Here is a 25209-nt window from a genome sequence, read left to right as displayed (position 1 = left end):
AAGTTTGGTTTGGGTTTGAGTTTTTGGTATTGTCAAACTCCTAGATTGCCCTGCCCTGCCCATCTCTAGGTCTCTGGGGAGCAACCGGGAACGCTCTCAAGCGGTTTCCACAGGATCGTCATTAGCTTGGCATTTCACCGACCTAGGGAGCTGTGGAGTTTGGATGGGAAGGGCAGGGTGGGCATTTGCGTGGTGACAGGTAAAAGGTGGGGTCTAGGGAAGGGTAGGAGCCAGAGCCTCCGCCCAGCGTGGGGCGGGCCACGGAGCATCGGTCCTTTTCGTGTCCGGGAGATCAGACCCAGCCGGGCCATGGCTCTGCGCGCCGCGCCGCGGACGCTGCCCTGGACGCTCACGCTGGCCGCGGTGGCCGTGGGCACCTGGGCGCGGAGACCGCCGGGCGCGCTCTCCGCGGGGCACGGCTGCGCCGCGCTGGGCCGCTGCTGTCCCGGCCTGGACCCGACCTGCGCCGCCCACGGGCCCCCGCGCTGCTTCTGCGACCAGGCGTGCGGCGAGGCGCGGGACTGCTGCGGCGACTACGCGCGGGCCTGCCCAGGTGCCGGAGCCCGATGGGTTGCAGGCGGTGGGGGTCTGGGGGTGCTCGGGGAGAGGGGCGCCAGACTGGGGGACTTCCGGGAAAGGCGCGGGCGCGGAGCGGAGCGGAGGAAGGCGGAAGGGCAATGTGAGTTTGGGGACCTGGAGGGGTGCTGACCCGACGAGAGGCGAGAGGGGCACTTTAGAGGACGGGGGTGGGTTGGGGGGTCGGGGTAGAGCGAAGGAGGAGGTTGCAGGTGAACTCGGAGGCGCGCTGGGGTGGGTGGTGGGTGGTGGTGTCTTCTGGACTGGGAGTAAACCTTCAAGTAAAAATACCAGACAACCAGTTAAGTTTGAAATTTGGATATATATATATAGTCGAAATAGATATATATTATCTGAATATACTCGGAATACATATATAAATAATACCCGAAGTTCAAACTTAACTGGTTGTCTAATATATATATTATTGTAAGTATGTCCAAAGTTTGAGACTCAGAAATTATCGACTACTTTTTGAAATTCTGAGCGTCCAGTATTTTGTTCCGTCTGGGGAGAGCATGATGTGGACAGACGGCCAGGAGGAGGTGGCGCAGACACTAGACAGAGGGGAGGGTGAATGATGGAGAGGGGAGGGAAGGAGGGTGGCTGAAGCCAGGGCCTGGCTTGGAGAGGGAAGCTGGGGGCTGAGGGGTGGAGTAGCTGAGGGAACAGAGAGCAGGTTAAATGAAACCAGGCCAGGTGGGGGTCGGAGGCGGAGGGGCTGGCGCCTACACAGGTAAGGTCCCCATGGGGTCCCCACACTCTGAGCATTCTCGGTATAATGTCCTCTGGGGAAGTGCGTATGTGGCAGGCTCTGAAATTGGAGGCTGCATTTGTGGAGTCGCCGTGGGCAACACTGTCTTTTCTAAAATCCCAAGAGTTACCTTTTCACACCAAAGGAGACAAAGATCGAAATCCCCACAAGCAAAATCTAAAATCTGGCCCCGCGTTAAGTGGCGGCAGTCCAGCTTTCCTCTGTTGTGGGTGGGGGAGGCGGGCATGGGACGCCTCTCGCTGAGGCATCTCCCGGGTTGGTTTTGGAAAGAACAGGGCAAAGAGAGCTGCAACCTAACCCACTGTCACAGAGTGAATTCTGGCTCACAGCGACCCTCTCTATAGAACAGGGTAGGATTGCTCCATCTGGTTTCCAAGGGTATGCGCATGCATGCGACCCAGAACGACTGGTCTCTGTCTCCGTTGGAGGGACTGATGGGTTCCAATGCCCACCAAGCAGTAGGCAGCCAAGTGCTGAACTCACAGTGCCACCAGGACCTCTTTAAAGTGAGAGAGGGCAATTTAAAAAATTCACAACGGCAGGGATTACCCCCACTGTGTCCAGGGGCTGTGATTCTCATCCGGTCTGATCGTTCTCATAACACACTCAGGTCAGGTACCTGACCTGATAGGGCTCCGTGTACTTAAAAACTCAAACTCACCGCCGTTGGGTTGCTTCCGACTCAAGAGGGCTCTAGAGCACTGAGGAGAACTGCCCCCATGGCAGTACCTCTCTACGAGAGCAGACAGCCTCTTCTTTAGGGAAGTGGCTGGTGAACCCACTTTGGCCAGGCAAGGTCAACCAAGGCGGTGGAATTAGGGTCTGATCCCCCTCTCCAACTCATTGCCTACAACTTTGAGTGGCTAACGGTGGAATTCAGGTCCAAGTGAAGAGAACACGAATTAGGGGTGTGATGTCTCCCTGAATTATAGTGAATGTTGCAGAGATTAAACCTGGGGAACTCTACCTGCCTGTCTACTTTTGGTAGTGCGTGGAGTCTGCAGAGACCGTTTGGTTCCATCCATGGGGTAGCATGAGTGGAGGGCCCCCCTGGTGCAGCCCAGGACTGGGGGCTCTGGGAGGGGGGCCAGCAGAGGGCTCCTTGACAATTGCCTCAGAGTCACTGGATGTTATCAGCTCCCAGGCTTTTCCATCTTCCAAAGAGCTGGGAGGCCCAGGAGCTTCCTGTCCCCTTTGATGTGCTTGGTTCGGGGCTGGGCCTAGGCCGATCATCCTCCCGTGAGCCTGTGGGGAAACCCTTCACTCCCTCAGCATGGGGTGTGGGGTGTGGGAGCAGCGGGGAGAGGAGGATTGCTTGCTTCCTGAGTGATGAAGAGGCACTTCAGTCACTGATTGTTGCAGGGGGAGGTGTCAACGATGACACAACAAACAACCTAACCTTGACTGAAGGAGTCCAGTGGACACAGTGGTCAAGCACTGGCCTGCTAACCAAATGAGACCGACTCACAGTGGCTTAGGGAACAGAGCCGAACTGCCCCTGTGGGCTCCCAAAGCCGTCCATCTTTACCGGAGTAGAAAGCCTTATCATTGTCCCCTGGAACGGCTGGTGGTTTCAAACTGCTGACCTTGAATTGAGCAGCCTGCTGCATAACTCCTACACCACCAGGGCTCCAGGTGAAACCCACCAGCCACTTCCAAGGAGAAAACATCAGGTGATCTGCTTCCCTACCAGTCCCAAAGCCCACAAGACTCCAGGTTGATTCTGACTCAGCGGCTCTGGCGGGCAGAGTAGAACTGCTCCGTAGGGTTTCCAAGACTAACTCTTGACAGGAACCGAAAACCTCCTCTTTCTCCTGAGGAATGGCTGCTGCTTAGCAGCCCAATGCTTAACCTGTGCTCCACCAGAGCTGCTGTCTCCTAGGAAATCCTATGGAACAGTTCTCTGTCCTACAGAGCTGCTAGGTGTTGCCATGGACTCTAGGGCACACCGCACCGACATTTACTTGTGGACAGTGGTTTGATTCCCAGCCTCGTATACAATAAAACAGTCACCACCCTATTGTGGGTGGCAGGTTTTATGCTGAGCTGATGTCAGCAAAACTTCTAGATCAAAACGGACTAGGAACAAAGGCCTCGCATGCTGCTTCTGAAAGCGGCCATGGCACATGAGCTTTTGATTCACGGGGCTTTATAGGATGGCACCGGATTGGGAAGCATCTTGTCTATGGGTCTCTGTGTTAGACAGGGTTTTCTAGAGAAACAAAACTAGGACACTAATAATTTTGCATATATTTATATAGCTGGATAACGTAAGAAATAATTAACTAATCTATAAAGCAGTACAAATGGCACAGCGCAACTTACTTGCATGAGACAGCTAGTACACCGGCAGTCCTTCAAGTCTTGTGGGCTGCGGGGTAGTCCTCCATGGAGCAATTCAGGCTATCCGGTCACAGGCAGCAAACAGCAAGCAGGTCACCAACAATCAGCCAGATGACGGTCCGACAGTCCTCAGCTCAAGAGATGTACCTTCCAGTAGCATGGCGAAGCAGGTCTTGAAGGAACCTCAAGTTACAGCGACACAGTCCATGGGTAGGCATCCCACAGGTAGTGTAGCTTGCAAATGGAGGCACAGAACAAGCAAGGCAGCTGCACACTCTTCCGATGATCAAAGAGCAAGAGAGAAAGAGGCGAGGCTCACCAAGCCATTTGTCTCTCCGCCCTTCAACTAATCTCACATGTGTTCATTGGCCATGTTGGCACAACAAACCTACCTATCACAGTCGCCTTGAGCTGAAGGCTGACTTGAAAGCAGCTCGCAACAGGGAGGTTATTATCTAAGTGCTTTAAATAAAGTCTCCTTTAGGCCTTCAAGGGCCCTGGTGGTATAGTGGTTATGCATTGGGTTGCTAACCTCAAGGCCCGCAGTTTGGAACCACCAGCCCCTCTGAGGGAGAAGCATGAGGATTTCTGCTCCCATAAAGAATTACGGTTTTGGAAAATCACAGGGGGCCAATTCCATCCTGTCTGATAGGGTTGCTATGAGTCAGCAGTGAGTTTGGTTTTGTTGGATTTTAAGCCTTCAACATTCTTTTTCATATAAGCCAGGAGGACTCGAGGTGCTTGCTTGGATAAATATCAAGCACTGCAACCTTCAGTATGGATTACAATTCAATACAAAGAAGACCCAAATCCTTACAACTCAATAGGTAACCTCAGGATAAATGGAGAAAAGGTTGACGTTGTCAAGGATTTTGTCTTACTTGGGTCCACAATCAATCTTCATGGAAGCAGCAGTCAAGAGATCAAATGATATATCACATTGGACAAGTCAGCTGCACAAGACCTCTTTAGAGTTTGACAATCAAGGTTTGAAGGCTAAGGTATGCCTGACTCAAGTCATGGTTTTTCCTATTGTCTCATATGCATTTGAGAGTTGGACATTGAATAAGGACGACAGAAGAAGAATCAATGCATTTGAATTGTGTTACTGGTAAAGAATCTTGAAAGTACCATGAACTGCTAAAAAGGACCAACAGATGTTTCTTGGAACAGGTATGGCCAGAGTGCTCCTTAGAGGCAAGGATGGTGAGACTTTGTCTTACATACTTTGGACATGTTGTCAGAAGAGACCAGTCCCTGGCAAAGGACATTGTGTTTGGTAAAGTAGAGGGGCAGTGAAAGAGAGGCAGGTCCTCAAGGAGATGGAATGTCCCTGTGGCTGCATCAATGGGCTCAAGCACAGGAACAATTGTGAGGCTGGTGCAGGACCAGGCGGTGTTTCCTTCTGTGGTGCACAGGGCTGCTGTGGGTTAGAATCCACTTCATGGAATCTAATAACAACAAAACAAGCCTTAGTCTCATGGAGCAGAGAGTGTCATTATGTCCACTTTGTAAATGGAGGCACAGAGAGGTTGTGACCTGCTTCAGTGCCACCACTACTAGGCAGCAGAGTACAATATTGCATAGCTGCTCAGGGGTAGGAAGAGTAAACAAATCTATCTAGGAAGAAGTACAGATGCTCCTTAGAAGTGAGGATCATGAGACTTCGGCTCGATGGCACCTAATAACCAGGGTAGGAACACCTTGACATGCTGGGAAGTGAGCACTTGAACCCACCTTGGCATCTTCCTAGTCAGTCCTGTGATACATGGTGGCCGACAGCTGTGTGCCCAGCTCAGCAGCTGAGGGCTCTGGATGCAAGGGTGGGGTCTGGTCCCCCTGAAGCTCAGAGACTGTTTTTGGGAGACAAAGTAATTGTGAAAGAAGGAATTTTAGCCAGAGAATTGGAATTTTAGCCAACAATTGGAAAGAATTGTTGAGCGTGGAGTGGAGGCAGGGAGAGGGTAGGGCTGGAGTGACTAGTAAGACCTTAAAGGGAGACATCATTGTCCCCATTTCCCATCACTGTCCAAGGTCCATTTCTTTACCAAAAGGTTACATATATTTTACATTCTTTTAAAAAATCATTTTATTGGGGACTCATACAATTCTTATCACAATCAATACATACATGCATTGTGTCAAGAACATATGTACATTTGTTGCTATCTTTTGATAGCTGGGCACCATCAACTTTCTTCACCACATTTGCTTATGCACACGTTTGTCTTCATTGATCGTATCAGGGAGGTGGGCACCCATTGATATGATTTTTAGTTCTTTGACGTCTGATAACTGGTCCCTTCTGCACCTTGTGGTCAGATAGGCTGGTGTGCTTTTTCCATGTGGGCTTTGGTGGTTCTCAGCTAGATGGCCGCTTGTTTATCTTCAAGCCTTTAAGACTCCAGATGCAATTGTGTCGGGAAGGTGTGTCTCCTGGAATTCCAATTTATTAGAACAAAGTGTTCTTGCATTGAGTAAGTGCTTGAGTCCATCTGCTGCCTTAGTACTAAACCTATAAATATATGCACATAGATCTGCTTCCCTACATTCATATAAATATATTTACATATGTACATTCCAGTCTTTAGACCTCTATAAATACCCTTTGTCACCTAGTTCTTTCCTCTATTTCCTTTTACTTTCCTCTTATCCCATTACCATGCTCAGTCTTCATTTGGGCTTCAGTAATTCCTCTCACTTACATTACCCTTGATCACGCCCTACCAGGTCTCCTACACCCTCCTCACCACCGATTTGGACCACTTGTTGTTCCCTTATCCCTGGGTTTGTTAACACCACTTCCTTTCCCACCACCTCCTCCTCTCCCACATCCCCCTGGAACAGTTGGTCCTGTTGTTTTCTCCTTCAGATTGTTCATCCAGCCTATCTTATTTAGATAGACCCAGCACCTGGTTTTTTTCTTCACCTCTTCTATGCCATCAAATTGATTTCCTTTAATGTCCCTCCTCATTTGAGGAAACAAAAAGAAGTTGCATGGAGTGAGGGCAGGTGAGTCAGGTGCGTGGGGCAAGAGAGGCATGCTGTTTTTGCACCGAACTGGCACACTGAGATGGCTTCATGAGCAGGTGCATTGTGGTGGCAAACCCAGAGCCCTGTCTGCCACAAGTCATGTCTTTTTTGTCATAAAAATTAGCTGAAATGAGCTCCAAATTAGTCCAGATACAATGTGAAGGGAGGGGCATGGAGTGGAGACCCAATGACCATCTGTAGACAATTGAACATTCCCTCACAGAGGGGTCACAGGGAAGAGATGAGCCAGTCAGGGTGCAGTATAGCACCAATGAAACACACAACTTTCCTCTAGTTCTTTGGTGCTTTCTTCCCCCACTACCATGACCTCAATTCTACCTTACAAATCAGATTAGACCAGATGCACACTGCTACAGATAAAAGCCCAAAACACAGGAATCCAGGATAGATAAACCCCTCAGGGCCAATAATGAGAGTAGAGATACCAGGAGGATTAGGGGAGGGTGGGGGGAGAAAGAGGGAATAGATCACAAGGATCAATCAATAACCCGCTCCCACGGGGATGAATAGCAGAAAGTGGGTGAGGGGTGATGGAGGATGATGTAAGATATGGAAATAATAATCTATAACTTACCAAAGTTTCGTGAGGTAGGGTGGACGGGGGAGGAAATGGGGAGCTGATATCAGGGGCTCAAGTGGGAAGAGAATGCTTTGAAAATGATGATGGCAGCATACATGCACTGGATGAATGTATGGATTTTGGTAAGAGATGTAAGAGCCCCCAATAATAGTACTTAAAACAATAAAATAATTAAATAGTCCAGATAACTTCCCCATCTCTTCAACGGTCCATCACCGGTCTTCAAGAACTTTTGTCGAATTTTGTCGACATTTTCATCTGTTCATGAAGTTGACGGACATCTAGAACTAAGGTTGTCATCAATCGATATTTCACCTTTTTTGAAATGAGAAAATGTATACTTGAGTTTTTCCCTCAGTGCATTCCTTATAAGCTGTATTCAACATCACAACAGTTTCTGTGGCATTTTTCCCTTGCAGGAAACAAACAAGCAAACATAGCCACACACTCTTCTCTTAAATTGGTCATCACACACAAAAAAAACAAAAACAACCAAGTTTGAGTGCAATTACTTTTGTGAAAAATATTCACTGTAACCCAAGAGAACTTTCCCAGGCAATGCCACTGGGTGCACGAACTCAGAATGAGTTGCTCGATGCTCACCTAGTGGGAAAAATGTGTACAATGAAAGCACCCAACAGAGCTTTTTACCAGTGTTTTGGGGTACCCCACATATTGTCTCAGTGAATGTGTGTGTCCTCTCCCAAGCAGCATCTTTCCCACTCCATGTTTTTGATGAGAGAGCTGCTGTTCATTCCTTTCCTCTGCTGCAGAGGAGGACCAGCCAGTACTTTCTGAGTACCTCCTATAGGCCCACAGCCCTGGTGGTATAATGGTTATGCCTTGGGCTGCGAACCACAGAGCAGCAGTTCCAAACCACCAGCAGCATGCTTCAAGGGAGAAGGATGAGGCTTTCTGCTCCTATAAAGATGGACACTCTTTGAAACCCACAGGGGCAGTTCTACCCTGTCCTACAGGTGGGTGGCAGTGAGTTTGGGTTTACTAAAGGCCAAGAGCACATGCTCTATAGGTCATGCCTGGCTGAGCCCTCAAGGCCACCTTGTGTGGTAGACAGTGCTCTCACGCCCATTTGACAGAGGAGGAAACAGTTTACAGGGCAGCAACATCAGTCACCCAAGGTGCTTGTCATTGTTGGGTGCCGTCTAATTGATTCTGATTCATAGCAGACTGGCCCACAACAGAACGGAACAGCGCACATTCTTCACAACTGTCGCCCTGTTTGTTTGAGTTCATTGTTGTAGCTCCTGGGTCAATCCCTCTCATGGAAGGCCTGCTTCTTTTTTGCCGACTCACTCTCTACTTTATCAAGCCTGATGTCTTCTAGGGACTTGCCCCTCCTGTTCACGCCCAAAGTACGTGAGGAAAAAGCCTCGCCGCCCTCACTTTTAAGGAGGATTCAGGCTTGTGGTAGTTACATAGTCTTGTGTCAACTGGAAGGTATTAAGAGTGAAGGCGTGGAGTCTAGTCTGTCACGCATGTCACAGCCTGAGGATGCTTCTTTGTGGGCCTGGCCTTCTCACGAGGACCTGGCAACTTCCTCTCTCTGCCTTGGTCCTGTTGACCAGCCATGGGAGACTGGCTGAGACCTGCAAGAGCTCTCTCTGTCTGCTTCACTTTCCTGTTGAGGAGCCACACTCGGAGAACTGGAGGAGCCATGTGGAGACCCACGCCAGTGCTGAGATGCTTCCACTGCCACTGGATCCACAAGACTTTCCATACACCAGCCTGTGATCTTCCTGTATTCCGCATCTTTGCATGTGCTGCATGAGTTTGAAGAGGAATTTATGGACTAGTATAGGTCTTATGGGCTAATATCAGACTTATGGACTTGATCCGGACTGGGCTGTGACATTTTCTTAATATACAATGATTCTTTGATATAAAGCTCTTTCTTTTTTTTTAACATTTTATTAGGGACTCATACAACTCTTATCACAATCCACACATATGCATACATCAATTGTATAAAGCACATCTGTACATTCTTTGCCCTAATCATTTTCAAAGCATTTGCTCTCCACTTAAGCCCTTTGCATCAAGTCCTCTTTATTCCCCTCCCTCCCCGCTCCTCCCTCCCTCATGAGCCCTTGGTAATTTATAAATTATTATTTTGTCATATCTGGCCCTGTCCGGCATCTCCCTTCCCCCCCTTTCCTGTTGTCCGTCCCCCGGGGAGGAGGGCACACGTGGATCCTTGTCATCGGTTCCCATAAAGCTCTTTCTTGTACATATATGTGTATCTTTGAATTTGTCTCTCTAGCCGACCCAGCCTGGCACAAAGCTGTACATCTTTCCAGGTCAGATTTGTTCTTCCTCTGGCAGTTTGTAGTATAGTCAATATTTTTTTTGCCAACTCCCTTATTCAAAGGCATCCATTCCCATGATGCTTAGAATGTGTGTATTGAAGGAAGCAGTGAGAGACTGCAACTATGTTGCAATCACCAGCAGAACAGATAAGGAAATGTGGCATCCTAAGCTTAGGGAAACTGCCAGGGGAGGCATGGCTTCTGATTTGCTGGCATTGTGGTTCTCAGTGTGGCGTTTGGGGGGCTCACTTGTGGGGCATAAGGAGACAATCTGGCCACGGGGCAGCCAAGCCCCACAGAAGCTGCCCTTGGAGACGCTGCCTTCTCTTCCAGGGGTCTCCTGCGTGGTGGCAGAGTGGAGTGACTGGAGTCGCTGTGCCAAGCCCTGCCAGGTCTCGTACCGAGTCCGCCGGAGGCACATCCTACAGGAGCCCAGGAATGGAGGTGCTCCCTGCCCCCCACTGGAAGAGCGGGCTGGCTGTGTGGAGTACTGGAGCCACCAGGGAGTGGAGTGCCAACAGTCCTTGCGTGAGCTGGGGCAGGTGGGGGGTGGGAGTTTGGGCCCTGGCCCTGGTGCCCTCTCCACTCCTCTCCCTACACCCCTTATGAAGGAGCTGAGAAACTCTGACTTTCTGTGGGCATTTCAATATCTTTTCTCTACTCCTCTCCCTCCATGAACTAGTCAGGGTTTTTTGTTAGTGCAGGTAAGAGCACACCCAACTTCAACTGACCCAACAGAAAAATGTAGTGGAAGGGGGCAGCATTCAGGCAAAGCTGGATCCAGGGGCTCAAAATGCTGCCAGTGTCTCTCTCCATCTCTCAGCTCTGATTTTCTTTACTTTGGTCTCATTACCAGGCAGGCTCTCCTGCAATGGTCTCGGATGGCTTCAGGCCTCCATCCAATCAGCCACACAGCTGAGAAGCAATGCCCCCCTTTCCCATAATTCCAGCACAATCCCAGGATGACATTCGTTGGCCAGATATGGGTCAGGTGCTTACCAATGAACCCAGTGGCATGCGTAATTATGTCTACTTCTCAGAGCTCTCTGACGTAGGCACTAGTGCTGAACCCAGTTGCTTAGGATGAGAAAGTGAGCTCAGGGGGGCTCAGTCACTTGACCCAAATCACTCAACGATCAGAAGGGGAGCTGGGACCAGTGACGAGGCTTCTCTGAACCTCTTCTCATCACTCTCCCATGGCCACGGAGCTGTCTTTCCAAGACCGTCAACATGGGAGCTGACAGCCTCTCCTTTCTCCTATGGAGTACCTGGTGGATTTGAACCACCAGCCTTCCAGTCAGCAGTTCAACGCATATGCAACAGGGCTCCTCATTGCTTTAGGCTGCACCCAAGGAAGCACTGTGGCTGCTGGAAGTGCAGAAGGACCGGAGATTGTGTGGTGCCGTGTTATGGTCCAATCCCAATGGCAGCAGCAAGGGGAAGTACTGGGATGTCTCCGGGTGACCCTCCCCTAGGTCCCCCGAATTAGTCATCACTGGTCTTTCATCAAGAATGGGGAAGGATGGAGACTTCTTTGCCCACCCACCCCCAACACTTTATGAATCACGGTTGTCAGTTCTCTTCCTCTATACTCCCCTTGTCTGCTTGTTCTAGGAAGAAAGACCTGAAAATTGGTCCAACAAATCCTTTTAGTAATGGGATTATTCATGCAGCCCTCCATTTTTACTACTGCCTTCCTTTCATCCGTCCATCTACTCACTCATTCTTCCATCCACTCACTCATTCATCCATCCACACTCATCCATCCACTCACTCATCCATCCACTCACTTGTCCATCCACTCACTCATTCATCCATCCACACTCATCCATCCACTCACTCACTCATCCAACCATTCATTCATTCATCCATCCACTCACTCATTCATCCATCCACTCACTCATCCATCCACTCACTCATTCATCCATCCACTCATGCATCTCTCCATCTGTTACCAGCAGCCCAGGGAGGCTGGGGGCGGGAGCCTGTCGCTGTTACAGCCTAAGACAGAGACCAGGTTGATTGGAGCAATTCTAAGTTTATTTCTGCAAGTGCTGACAGAAGGAAACAGTCTGGTTTGCTACCTCTGAACTGCTTCAAAATTCGGTAAAAACCAACAAGTTATATGGCTTAAACGATGACAAGAAACAGGCATCACAGTAGTCCCAGGAGGTAATCAACAGATTTGGGAGGGATCAGAGGACTTTCAGGCAATGGGACAAAGAAGAACAGGCTCACAGGAAAACAATATATATTTCCCCAAGGGATTTTCAGACCATCATTTCATATCGTCCTTACTCCAGGGGATGTCTGACTAGTACCCCCTAACGTGTCTTCAGACCATAGCTCCTCATGTTTTGGGCTCTAATGCTTGTCTAAATGCCCCTGATTCTCCTTTCCTGAGTTAGAGCATCCTTGAATAATTGGCAAGTTTTATAGAAGGCCCAGGCCTAGAATAATGAACAAATCTATTTATTTATTTATTTAATAATGAACAAATTTAAAAGGAATTCTTTACTCTAGTGAATATCTTACTACAGGAGAGTGGACTGTGACATCCCGGATCCTTTTTCATAAACTGAATCTCAACAGACCAAATCTCAAACTGTGTTATTTCCAGTGTTTGTTTAACAGCAGGCTAATTCTTTCATGCCCTCTAAAATCTCCACTCTTTTTTAATTCATCTACCTACCTGTCTTCTCTCGATCCATCCTTCTTTCCATTCATTATGTCTATGATCCATACATCCATCTTGTACACATCTCTCTGACTTCCCATTTGCCATCCTCCCTGGCTTCCATCCTTTCATCCACCCATCCATCCATCCATCCATCCATCCATCCAGTTATCAGTGCTTTAATCTACTCTTTTTCAATCTCCCTCATTAATTCACCAACAGCACTCATTTATTCAAAGACCATTTTCTGAAACCCACCACGCACACCTCAGAAATAAAAGTGGTTCTGCCTCAAGTACTGCATAAAGGGCATGGATGAGGATCACCCACCCAATTCTCAGATCCTATAATTCCCTTGGGGTTCTCAAGGAGATGATTTGAGTGTCAGAGGCACCCAGCCCTGGCTCCTCAGTGGTGCCTCAGGCTGAGTGCTACCTAATTCGGTTCCTCCTTGCTCCGCAGTCCCAGCTCTGGTCACTGTGAGCAGCTACGGGGAAGAGAGGAGAAAACGAGGAATGATCAAGGAGCAGGAGCCCATAGGGTAAGTTGAAGCCAATGGATCCAGCGTCAATAGCCATCTGTCGACAGTCTTCCTTGGCCTTGCTTTCATCCTCTCTCTCTGTCTCGTACCAACAATGTCAATGGTTCCCCATTTCTTCCCATGTTGCATTTGTGACTTCATCAACCTGGATTTTGAAGTCCTTATTAACGGTCTTTATTTATTCATACAGTCATGGATTTCCACATTTACTGAGTGTTTATTATGTGATAGGCTATTGCAAGGCACCACCACAGCAAAGATGTCCTCAGTCTCCCCAACCCTGACTAGACGGTTCCTGGCCCCCACCACCAATGGCTCCGGAAAGAATAGCATTTGAACGTTTTGATGGAGTGGGAGGAAAAGGTGGAACAGAACTCGAAATCATAAAAGAGACCAGGCTTACTGGTTAGACAGAGACTGTGAACCCCCCCCCCCCCGCCCCCCAGAGTATGGTCCTTACTCACCCTGCAGGGCTGGCATTGAACTCATCCCCGTGGCTCAGTTTTCGGCCAAACCCTAGACAGGTCCATTTGGGGAACAGTAACACTAGGGAGATACGAGCACCTTAGAATAATCAACCATTTGAGGTCAAAAGGGAAGCAGAGAGGTGGTGCCATGTGAACAAAGATCTGGAGTTGGCAATCTGGGGAGGAATACGTCTGGAAGAGGGAACAGTAAGTGCAAAGGTCCTGAGGCAGGACACGCCTGGTGTGTTCCAGCACCAGCAAGACCAGAGTGGCTGGAGTGTTGGAGTGAGAGAGCAGAAAGGCCTTTTTAAATTAAAATAAATCATTTTATTGTGGGCACTTACACCTCTTATAAACAATCCATATATCACTTGTATCAAACACATTTGTACCTATGTGAAGCCTTGAGGGCCAGGTCACACGGGGCTACTGGACTAGGGCAACCTCTCTAACCTGAGTTTTCTCAGGATGCTTCTGGATAGGATTTGGAGACTGTATTTCAGGGAGGCAAGGGGACAGTCAGGGAGACGAGGGAGCAGACAACGGCGACTGCTCGGGAGTAGGGTAAAGGTGCTCTGGATCAAGGGGGCCGCCCCATGACTTTACGAAGGGGGCTGGCAGGGACAGGGATCTTGAGCGTGGAAAGATAGTGGCGAGAAGGTCACATTCGTAGGGCAGCGTCTGGCATGTGTTGTCGTCAGGTGGCACTGAATCAGTTCTGACCCACAGCGACCCCCATGCACAACAGAAGGAAATACTGCCCTATGCCATCCTCCCTGTCCTCTCATCCTGGAGGGTCTTCCTCTTTTTCTCAGCCCCGCCCCCTCACTGAGCTCGATGCCATTCTCCCGGATGCACTCTCCCAACAGCAGGTCCAAAGCACGGGAGACAAAGTCTTGCCCTCGTGCCTCTCAGGAGCGCGCCGGCCCTTCTTGTTCTTTGACCGATCGATCTGCCCCTTTACCAGCCTATGGACTTCCCACATCTCCAGCACCATGCTTCAAACGCAATGGTTCTTCTTTGGTCTTCCTTAGTCAATGTCCAACTTTCACATGCCTTTGCGGTAACGGGATATACCGTGGCTTGGATCAGGCGCACCTTAGGCCTCAAAGTGACACGTGTCGGCACTCCATCCATGTCAAAGTGACACATGTCGGCACTCCATATCAAAGCGACGTGTGTAACACATGTAGGCGTTCCCTCAACATCAAGGGAGAGAATCAGGTCTGGACCAGGGCAGTGGCTGCGGAGTTGGAGAGAATGATGTGCATTGGGACAAGGGACAGAGTCTCAGCTGCAGCTGCTCAAGGGCAAAGGAGATTTTTGCTCACCTAACTAGAGGCAGTTTGGGAGTGAGTCGGATTACCTCAAGCACGGCCAGGTCCGGGCGCTCAAAGCATTGTGCCAGGGCTTGCCCTGACACGCTGTCTTTCTCTCTTTCTCAACATGTTGGCTTTGTTCTCAAGCCAGTTCTCTCCCAGAGTGGGCAAGATGAAGTCTGCCAGTGTCCCCGTCCCTCTCCCCTCTCATGTGGAAAGTGTCTTCTCGCCCACACTCAGTGCATTGTTTTCAGCGGAGGCTCTGTGGGGAAGTCTGACTGGCCAAGGCAGATCATCTGTCCGTTCTTGTGGTAGAGGTGGGGGGTCCAGGACCGGGTGCTATCTTGGTACTGGACACCCACATGGCAACCTCTCCAACTCCAACACGGAGGGTAAGAGTTTACAAAAACACAAACAGGGAGAGAGAAAGTGTGTTGGGCAGACATGCAATCCAGCTGTCACAGGCATCTGGGGAGGGACTATTTCTGAGAGTTAACAGGGGCTGCTCAGGAAGCAAAGGGCTGGGAGCGGACTTTCTGATGTTTCTGGCCCAAGAAAGCCATTGACTGCTTTGGCCTCCCAGCGGCTTCAGCCACCAGGGGGCAGCAGCCCCACGCGCTTGCGTGGAGCATTTGTCCAGCTGCTCCCTGTCCAGTGGAGGTGTCCTCTATGACTCCGCTTGAAAATAAGTTGGATAGGAGTGAAAATTTGGGAAACATCGCATCTTATTTCAGATACCGCAGAATGGGGGCTTCCCTTAAAAAGAATTCCCGTGGAAAAACATTCCTATGAGACACACCCTTCTGTTAGATGTGGCATTATGGTCAGGAGTCAGATCAGACTACCCTAGTTTTATTGTCAGTAAGAACCCTGGTGGCCTAGTGGTTCTGCTTTGGGCTGCTCACTGCAGGTTCAAAACCATCAGCTGCCCCAAAGGAGAAAGACGGGGTTTTCTACTCCCATAAGTAGTTAGCAGTCTCAGAAGCTCACAGGGACAGTTCTACCCTGTCCTGTGGACTCGCTATGAGTCGGCATCGACTCCATGGCGGTGAGGAGTTTTGTTGTCGAGGAGCCTTAGTGGTGCAAAGATGAAGTGCTCGCTGCGCATGGAAAGATCAGAGGTTCAAATCCACCCCTGGTCCCCTGGGAGCAAAGCCCCATGGTCTGCCTCCGCAAAGACAATTGGCAACCCCGGGCAGCTCTGATCTGTCCTGCCTGGTGGCATGAGTCGGAATGCCCTTGACAGCCAACACAGCAACAGGCTCCAACCCACATGCCTCCCGGATTGGTTAGGAGTCGTTGTCCTGTCTAGCGCCTTCTTCATGATGCTTGGTGTGTTTTCACTGGGAAAAGCCAAACCCCATGTCATGGGGCCAGTCCTCACTCACAACCATGCTACAGGCCTGAGGAGAACTGTCATCCCCATGAAAACTGACCGCCACATCTTTCTCCCACTGAGTGGCCGGTGGAGTCAAACGACTGTCCTTCATTTGGCCTAACCACTGCATTGCCAGGGCTGCTTTGGGTGTGTTTAAACCAAACTCAATCCAGAGCTTCCGAGCTGATTCTGACCCACAGCCACTCTCGATAGAGTTTCAGAGATCAGCCACGGAGTCTTCTCTTGGGTACCACCTGTCAACCTGAATTGGGTTGCCCTCCTGAATAACAATATTTGCGGGTGCTTAAGGTGAACGTTGACAACTCACGTGAGGTCCCCCTTTCACCATTTCTAAACAAACTTCTGTGTTGTCACTGTCATCCATTGCCTGCCAACCTCCCTGCCCCTTACCTGGCTCTCAGTCGTTTCGACCATTTGGTCTCCAGCAGATGATTCCTTTAAGGCGCTCATCACTCCTGGGTGATAGTCTTTATTTTATGAGCCAATTGGTTATTGAGCTAAATGCTGACACGTCTGATTCAAGGTTTAAATAATATTTCAGGGTTATAATTTCGGGGCATCTGCTAGTCTCAACAGGTCCAGTAAATCTGGACTTTTAAAGAATTTGAGTTCCAATCCAGAGTTTTCTCTGGTCGATCAGGATCCATCTATTGGGGTCCTGATCAGAACAGCCATGACTGGGAGCCAGGCACTTTCTAGTCTTCTGCTCTCTCTCGACAGCAAGGAGAAGTTGAGTACTCAGTGGGTGTTTCCTGAATGCTCACGGTGTTTGGGGTGGTATCTCTGGATATGGCTGCAGGTACTGTGTCCGCTTCCTGTTGGGGCCCATCCCTAGGAGCTGCAAGCAGGCGAGGACACCCCACGCCCAGTGGACGAGGTATCTGACCCAGGGCCACACAGTCTGTGTGCGGTGTGAGTGGCCAGCCCAGGACACCAGGAGCCAGCGCTGCTATGGGGACGGTGGTGGGGCCAGAAGGTGAGTGGTGGGATTTGGGTGTGGGGAAGTGTGATTGTTGAGTCTGGGGGTTTCTTGCTGCCTGAGATGGTTCCAAGGGGGCCAGATGCTGCGCCTTGGCCAGGGAGGTGCTGGCAGGTTTCTGATCCCACTGCCGAAGGAGGACTGCTGTTCCTATCCTCCCCACCCACCCCCTAGCTGTGGGACCTTGGACCTTGGGCAAGTCTCTTAACTCCTCTGAACCTTTGATGTCCTTATCTGAAAGTGCAGATAATAGGAAGACCTCCCCAGGGGCCAGGGAAAGGGTTCCAGAGATTTTACAAGTTGTCGTTGTATTGTTGTTAGGTGTCAAGTTGTTTCTGAGGCATAGCGACTCTGGGTACAGTAGAACAGAACACTGCCCAGTCCTGCGCCATCCTCACAATGGTTCTGTTGGAGCGCATCGGTAACAGCCACTGTGTCAATCCACCTCATCGAGGGTCGTCCTCTTTTTCAAAGACCAACCATGAGGTTCTTCTACAGGGAGAGGTCCCTCCCAATAACGTGTCCAAAGTGCATGAAACAAGTCTCACGCCCTCCAGCAACAGTTATTAAGTGTACTGACTATGTGCCAGGTGTTCTTAAAGGCTCTTGATAGCCTTCCATTCTTGCTTCATTCATTCATTCAGCAAATATGTGCTGAGCACTTTCTTCTGAGCCCGTCCCAGCTGGTGTGTTGGGCACAGGAGATACAGAGTTGAACAAGCCCACATGGTCCCTTTTCTTATGGGCCCAACATTCTCCAGTGAGGAGGTATATGTCAGTCTGCACTTTGTTAGGTGGGAGATGAGTATTAGGAAAAGAAATCAGAGTGAGGGGGAGTCTTGGGGGTTGTTATTTTTACAAGTATCATCAAGAAGCTGACACTAACATCCCCAAGACCCCAAACTCACTGGCATATGATTAATTCTGACTCATAGCCACCCTATAGGACAGAGGAGAATGACCCCTGGGGGCTTCCAAGATAGTCACTCTTTCTAGGAGTAGAAAGTCTCATCTTTTTCCTGAGGAGCGGCTGGTGGTTTTGAACTGCTGACCCTGCAGTTAGCAGCCCAATGCTTAATCTACTATGACATCAGGACTCCCTTTAGGTGACACTAAGGAGGTGACATGTGGACAACGTCCTACAGGAGCACATGGCTATCTGGGAGGAGGGTATTCCAGGGCAACAGGCCTCAGAGCAAGTGCAAAGGCCCTGAGGTCGGAGTGTGCCTGGTGTGTTTTAGTAGCAAGAGGAGGCCGTTGTGGCCGCAGCCGAGTGATGGAGAGCAAGTGGGAGGAGGTGAGGTCACGTTCACGCCCAGCATGCCCCCTGAATCATTCCAAGCATCTAAAGTGGAATCTTTTGAAACCTGCTTCCAAAGGAGGAGACTGAGGCGAGGTGCAAAGAGGAGCCCAGGTCCAGGCACTCAGCAAGTGGCAGCGATAGAATTGGAACGAAAGCTGCCCGGACCCCACTGCCAAGCTCTGAAATATGCTCTAAACAGACCCTGAAAGGGCAGGGGTTATGACACGACTGCAACGAGGTCTCCCTGGGGTCTGCCCAGGGGGTTCTTGTTCCATTTCTCAAGGTATTAAATTCCTTCCTTTAAAAATTAAGTCCCTACACACTTAGTGCTGGGGATGCAGATACCTTGCGGGGTGGGGGGGTGGTGTCCCGTCCCACCGCTCCTGACTAGCTGTGTGCCCCTGGGCAAGGCCATCATCTCATCCTGGTAGAGCTCCTTCCTGGGTGGGACGGAGGAACCCTTTGCTCGGCACTCTTTGCTCGGCACCCAGACCCTCTTGGGTACTTTGTGGGAGCTGCTATTGCCAGGGTGAATCTAGAAAATGGGGACAATTGTGTCTACTGTGGGAAACTGAGATGACAAATATGATGCCCTGGGCATCTAATGAGATATTCATTCCTTAGCCTGGGTGCTCGCATCTTAGAGCCTAAGGTGATGCTCCCCCCCGCTGAGGGAGCCTCTCCTGCCCGGGGAGGCTGCTGGTTGCTCTTGCTAAGTGCTGTCCAGTCGGTTCTGACTCATGGCAGCCCCTCATACCACAGAACAATGCCGCCTGTCTTGTGCCAGCCTCACGATTGTGATGTCTGAGCCTTGGTTGCAGCCTCATGTCGATCCACCTGGTCGAGGGCCTTCCTCTTCGTCGCTGCCCCTCCGCTTTACCCAGCAGGACCTCCTTCTCCAGGGTCTGGTCTCTCCTGACAACACGTCCAAAGTACGTGCGACGAAATCTCACCAACTTGGCCTCTCAGGAGCATCCCAAGACAGATTTGGTTGATACAGCCCCAAGTTTTCTTTTGAGATGGAAATTCTCTGCGAGGAGAAATATGGCCCTTTGGTGAGGTTGAGGTGGGAGTCGGGAAGATCCCCGCCTCCACCAGGGAATGTCAGGATCCGAAAGCGCGGGCAGGATTGAGCCAGAAGGAGGGAACTCTCCCTGCTCCCACCCACCCAGGCCAGGCTGGGCTCCTGGAACAGGTGACCAGAGGTCTGATCAGGGCATGAGCTCACCAGCCAGGATTGGGCAGAGCAGGGATCAACATGGGGAGCGAGATGAGCTGTCAGTCGGATTCTTTCCGTGGGCAGCTGGCAAGGGAGGGAGGGCGGGCGGGCAGGCAGAGGGCACAGGCCGGAGGGGGATTAGCCTATCAGTTGGGGATTTTAGGAAGGTTTATTTAGCTTGAGAAGTGTCTCTGCATTTGGGACGAGCAGAGAACACCTGCCACTGAGCTGAGCACCTACTGTGTGCTGGGCACCAAGTAGGTGCTTTATGAGTGCGCTTCTCCTTTAGGCCTCTGGAGTCCTTGGGAGGCGAGGGGCAGAGACTGAGTAGACAAACAAGAGTAATGACCCTTTTAATCACTGTCCTTTGTGAAGGGCCTACTATGGGGCAGGTGCCACACTTAGAAGCTTAGGACAGTCCCTGGCACACCACGGTCACCGCTGTTTAGTAGTATGACTCTTGTTCTACCCACTTTCAGGGTTTGGTGCATACACACAGAAAACTGGCTGAACCCTCAATGAACAGGCTAAGCCCTGACTGGAAAGGAGACACACCTGAATAGTCATCGCCAGGCAAGAGGCAGCACCTGGCCGGCCCTCCACCCCCCATGAGCCTCTTCTGAGCTACCCCAAACCCACACTCACTGCCATCGAGTTCTGACTCACAGCAATCCCATGGCACAGAGTAGAGCTGCCCCTTTTTGGGTTTCCGAGACTGTAAGTCTTTATAGGAGTAGAGAGCCTTCTCCGTCTCCCCTGAATGGACTGCTGGGTTAGAACCGCTTTCCTTGTGGTACAGCCAAGCCTTCCCACTGGCTTTTGACACTTGTCTTGGTTTGCTTTGTGGGAATAGGCACCGTGAGACGCGCACTCGCCCGTTTCTTGGCGGCGTGCGGTTCAGTGACAGACTCTGAGTTGGGCAGCCTCTCTCATGCTCTACTTCCAAGCCATTTCTCCCCCAGTGACATCAACTCGCCGCTGGCTTCCGATCTAGTCTTTCGAGTTGCCCTTGTCCGTTGGACCCACTGACATCTAAGGTAACCCATTTGCAGTTTCCTTATAGTTTCACCCCCTCTGACTGCGATGGATGCCCTGGTGGTGCCACGGTTGCACGTTGGGCTGCGAACCTCAAGTTCAGCAGTTTGAACTCAGCGGCCACTCTGCAGGAGAAAGACGAGGCTCTCTACCCCCATAAAGATTTACAGTCTCAGAAACCCATAGGGACAGTTCTATTCTGTCCTATAGGGTCTCTGAGAGTCAGAATTGACTCGATGGCAGTGAGTTTGACGTAAGTAGTGATGCAGGATATGCCCCGTGGGACCTGGCTGCTTCTGCCCCGTGTCAGTCGCACCAGTTTCATTCATGTGGCTCTGCTGTGGCCGTGGAGGGCTCCTTCTCTTGCTGAAAGAGTCACGTCGCAGCATCATCATCTACTATTTTAATTCCTCAGCACACCGGGTCTCCCATCACCCTCCCAACAGGTTCCTGATTGATGACCCTTTTCCCAGAGGAGGAGGCCAAGGGGCAGAGGGGCCAGCCACCAATCCTGTGCTCTGAACCACACTGCTGTGTGGAAAAGGGGGCACAGAGATGCCAAGCCATGTCCCTGGGTTTGCCCAACCTCACCTTGCTGCCCGCCTCTCTGCCATCCCCTCCCCCTCACCTGGGACACCTAGGGTTGCTGGCTCTCTGGTCACTTCAGGTACACCTGCACCATTAGGCACAGGGCCCATGAGGTTTTAGGACTCACGCACCCACTTTCATGTGATTGTTTCTAGTCAGAAGATGATGGGATCATAGTGACTATTTAAAATGAATCCAGAGCCCCTGGGGAGCGCACATGGTTAAGCACCTGGCTAATAGCCAAAAGGCTGGCTGGAGGTTCAAGGAGACTTGGAAGAAAGGCCTGGTGATCCTCTTCCGAGAACTCGGCCATTGCAAACCCCGTGAAGCACATTTTCCTCTCCTAAGAACGGGTCTGGTCATCATAAGGAGTCCAGCCCAGCACATATTCTGCATACAACGCAGTACTTTTTGCACGGAGGAAGAAGCTCAAGAAGGCAGTGCCCCGGAGCCACAGTGCCCACTGAGCCTGCCTCCTCTTTTGCAGGAACCAGCAGTTGCGGTGGCAAGCCGCCGGCCACCCCTCATGCCGAGGGAGCTGGGAGCGACTGGAGCAACTCCGGGAATGCGCCTGCCCCGCCGTCCACAGCCTTGTCTTCATCTAACAGCCACGGCCCCTGAGCGAACGATGGCTCAGAACTTCTCTTTCAAAGCCACCTGGGTGGCAGGGGAACCTCCAGGGCTTGGGATCCCGCAGGACGGGGGAGTGGGGAGAAGTCTGCAATTTGAAGACAGAAGGAACGAGCCTTGTCATTCTGTCAAGCCACTCAGAATAGCTCCATCTGAGTCACACACCTTCCTCTAGTTCAGGGCTTCCTAGTTCCGTCTCCCATACACTGTCTCATGCCTTCTGCCCGCTCTGCCTCACCTGTACACGACTGTCCCACCCCTGCTTATTTTTCACTTAAATAAACTTACTTTAAAAGGAACAGACACGGAGTACATTTGTTTCAAAAGGGAATGTCACCACGACTTTCAGAGTTACAGTCACAAACATCTATTGGGCCCCTGCAGAGGGGCCTCAGAAGCAGTCTCACCAGAAAGCAGCCATTGCAAACCCCATGGAGCATGGCTCCCCTCTGCACATGTGGGGTTGACACGGGACCGTCGGCTACCAACAGCAACAGCTTACTGAAGGTTGGTGCTTCGACTACCCCCGGGGAGCCCCAAAAGATGGGCCTGGAGATCTGCTTCTGTAAGGTCACCATCTCTCTCCTGACACAAGTGGGGTCACTGTGCGCTGGATCTAAGCCCAAGAGTTCGCTGTGTGTGAAAGTCATTTTAGAACGCAGGCACTGTCTTCTCGAGCAGATTGTACATGCTGGAAGGATGGAGCTCTGTCCTATACACTTGAGGTCCCTTGTAGCTCCCCTTCCATGTCCCTGTGAGGTAGGTTATCTTTTCCTCATTTACCAAAAGGAAATTCAGGAAAAGTCAAGCGACTGGTCCAAGGCCAGTTGGTTAGGCCGTGGTAGAGCTGGGGTGTGAAATGAAACAGTCTGGGTCAGGCTAATGGTTAAGTGGTTCAGCTTGCTGCCCAAAGGTCACAGGTCCAAGTTCACTTAGAGGCACCTTAGAAGAAAAGCCTGGTGATTGACGGCCGAAAAGAACCAGCCATCCAATACCCCTTGGCACACAGGTCCAGGCTGACAAGCACAGGGTCTGCCATGAGCCAGGCTCACCTCCATGGCAGCTGGTTTTGGCCCTTGAAACAGGAAGGCAGATGTGCGGGGTAACAGTTTGGCGATGGGTACCCAGCCAACAGAGCCCTCTCTTGAGCATCATAATTTGGGGCATTCTCCTTGGGTTCTACCGCTGGGGGAGGGGTTGCTGGAGCAGGAGGGAGGCCAGTGAGGGGAGGAGGAGGCATTTCCAGGAAGCTCATAGTTTCAAAAAGATCAAAATCTATTTGAGGCTGGATGGGTGTGGGGAGCTTACTGTGTGATAGAGCTGGAGCCCCCACTGACATCTAAGGACCGCCAGGCTTTGCATTAGTCAGGACGATGAATGATACAACCCAGCTCGTCCACCCTGAGCTCCAGGGGAAATGTATTGGTGCATGCAAGCCAATGGTCCGGGATTTCAGTGTCAAGTGGTCTTGCTTTCTCCAGGCCCTGCTTTCCTCCGTGTCAGCTTGGGGCATGTCCCTGACGGTGGCATGAAGGACTGTCCGGCAGCACTTGACTTCCTTCCTCTTCCTCAGCAGCATCGCCAGGGGAAAGAGGACTTCTGGTTCCCAGTGGTCTCCCCTCTGCCCAGCCTGGGGTGGCTTGTTCCGTGGCCTGGGTCATCTCACACACTGGACCAACCACGGGGGTGAGGTGGACTGCTCTGATTGGCCAGGGCTGAGTCAGGTGTCATCCCTGGAACCTAGGAAGGGGCCAGTCAGAGGTGAGCCACCTGGACCAAGAGTAGAGAAGGGGAGCCCAGGAAAACTCAGGGTGCTGACCCCTGAAGGGCAGGAAGGAAGGTGGGTGGGTCCCACACCACAGAGGTCCGCTTCATGGGAGGAGGAGGAGCTACCACCCACGCCCCTTTCTCCTGTGACCCTCAGCTCCCTGTCTGTACATTACTCACTGCCATCAAGTCATCTCAGGGATCCTATAGGACAGGTGAGACTGCCCCCGGGAGTGTCCAAGACTGTCACTTTGTTATGGGAGTAGAAAGCCCAAGGAGTAGGTGGCCGGTGGTTTTGAACTGCTGACCTTGCGATTAGCAGCCCCACTTGTAACCGCTTTGCCACCAGGGCGCTGTACAATTGCGAACCCCAAATGCTCATTCAGCTCTGAACTTCCAAGGTCAACAGAGTCCTTTTACCTAGCGGCCCAACATCCTCGCCTGACATTCACAAGCTGTGACTTAGGAATGATCGGCCTTCGCAGAGCCCGGGGTTGAACTTGGGCTTGGGGCCGGCCTGGCGGCCCCCTGTTCCTGCCCATCCCCTCAGGGTACAGCCTGTGATGGTGGGAGGGCAGGGTTCAAGGAGGTTTCTTTGCACATCCTCAGCGTTCTCCATCTATTATTGGCTCCAAACTCAATGATCTCACCCGCAAACACCGGGGAGGGAGGGTGGGGGCTGAGACAGCTCGCTGGCTGGCAGCATCTGACACAGTTTGTGACTAACCCGCCTTCCCTCTGGGAAGGAGGGAGGGAAAGACGTCTGCTCTATCGCAGACGACAGACGTAAAAGTTGGATTAAAAAAAATAACAAAGCCTTGGTAAATGGTTTGAAGCAGTTCCAGAGTCTCGGGGTTTGAGGCGCTTCTGTCCCGTCATCCCCACTGGACATGTCCTGACTGCTGCCCCTTAGTCAGCCTGATCCATGCAGCACACATTCCAGAACATTCCTGTCTGACCCTGGCCAGGAAGGAGGGAGGGTGGCCAAGCCGTGAAGCCATTTGGCCCGGATGGATTCTTGATCCGGTTTTGTGGTCGGCCGCGGCTTGCTGAAATGCTCCGACATTAATTTTGAAAGATGAGCTCCTGATCAACTTTTAAAAAGCTTGTCACAGCACCATCTGCCTGGCGTTTGTCACCATTGCATTACATAAGAGCAAAGACATTTTTAAAGAATGCGGCTGCATTTAGTAATTGGATCGCCGGAGAGCAGCCAAGATGGGGCGGATGGCACCGTGATTCCGAAATGTCATGGGCCCTTCTCTGGGGTGGGGGGTGGCAGCCGCCCCAAATTCCATGCGGTCTTGGCTGAGACCTCCTGGGAGCCCAGCTTGGGAGACAGGCCCAGGGTTGTTTTTCCCTCTCCTCCTGCCCTGCTCTCCCGTATTTCCCCTCCCCTGCCTCCCCTCTACACTTTTTCATCCCTGACACCCGAGGTCACTTCTTTCAAGTCTTAGAGATTACTAAGTGACCTCACTTCCTTGTCCCGAAATCTTCTCATCTGGAAAACGGGACACCTTACCTCGTGGTGCTGGTGAGAGGTTTAAAGGCATTTGAACGGAGCACACGCGTGTGGGGAGAGCTCTGTGAGTGGCTGGCTATTATGTAAAGAATGGAGAAGAAGGGATGT

At 51.2% G+C, this 25209-nt stretch overlaps 1 long non-coding RNA gene across 1 annotated transcript; it reads left to right on the top strand.

The window, feature by feature from the left end:
* The first annotated feature begins 9994 nt into the window (after positions 1-9994).
* Positions 9995-17028, top strand: LOC142422458 (uncharacterized). The gene is made up of 3 exons (XR_012779088.1): positions 9995-10183; positions 12795-12873; positions 16858-17028. It is a non-coding gene; the product is annotated as an uncharacterized LOC142422458 (long non-coding RNA).
* The last annotated feature ends 8181 nt before the right edge of the window (positions 17029-25209 follow it).

This window comes from Tenrec ecaudatus, chromosome 12 (assembly GCF_050624435.1).
Source record: "Tenrec ecaudatus isolate mTenEca1 chromosome 12, mTenEca1.hap1, whole genome shotgun sequence".
Classification (NCBI taxonomy): Eukaryota; Metazoa; Chordata; class Mammalia; order Afrosoricida; family Tenrecidae; genus Tenrec; species Tenrec ecaudatus.
This window is presented reverse-complemented; position numbering and strand designations above follow the sequence as displayed.